The sequence below is a fragment of the Micropterus dolomieu genome, linkage group LG20 (genome assembly GCF_021292245.1).
Source record: "Micropterus dolomieu isolate WLL.071019.BEF.003 ecotype Adirondacks linkage group LG20, ASM2129224v1, whole genome shotgun sequence".
In the NCBI taxonomy this organism is placed as follows: Eukaryota; Metazoa; Chordata; class Actinopteri; order Centrarchiformes; family Centrarchidae; genus Micropterus; species Micropterus dolomieu.
In genome coordinates, this window is record NC_060169.1 from 218441 (window position 1) to 219328 (window position 888).

Below are 888 nucleotides of genomic sequence, written 5' to 3' on the forward strand. Positions count from 1 at the left end.
CGTGTGGCGTGCCTCGCCAGGCAACGCCCTCAGTCGGCCAGCGAAACAGGCCTTTTGTTCGCCTGAAGCTACACACCTGAAGTGCCGCGACATCGATCTGCCTTCAGTTTGTTTTATTTTCTTTATTTCTTTTGTTTGTTAAAGTTATCAGTCCGTTAAATTACACTGGACTAATTCAGGAACGACCAAGTTCCATTTTAAGCCTTTTTCACCGAGGTCAGACCAAGCCACGTGGTCTCGCCAGCTACAACGATGGAAACCTGAAAACAGCCGAATTGCCAGACGGAGGAGGCGTTTTCAATCAGACACGGAAAACCCCGGAGAATCCCTAGCAAAAAGCCAGGATCGGGCAGCTATCGTGGGACCCGTGCAACAGGCCAAAAGCAGGCTGTTGACAAGCAGTAAGACTGAACACACGTTCTGTGATCAGATTTCCATTTTAACTCCTAAATTATAGCATTAGTTTACTTTCATTAGCTCTTCTATGCCGTATGAGTCAAATCCTTCCCACAATCGAACCTCCAGGCTCATTGTTCAGCAAATGTTTATGTTCCCTGTATCCAACCATCTTTTTATCACCTTAGTTAGAGAATAAATTCACTGTAATATAATCAAGAGCTGTGTGTGTTGCCTATTTCTAGTTCCTGCCAAGAGAATTGACCCTTTAGATATGAGACTGACTGACTGATTTAAGATAATTGAGCGATTATTAACTAACTGATCACTAGTAATAATTGTATAATTATTCAAAACTACCTAGAGGTCCGGAGACTCTAGGATTATAACAACTCCGGTGGTGCCCTGAAACGAGGAAAATTTTGATTTTATGAATCTTCAATTATGAATTCATAATTGGGTATCAATTCTCATAAATTTATTAAAATGCAT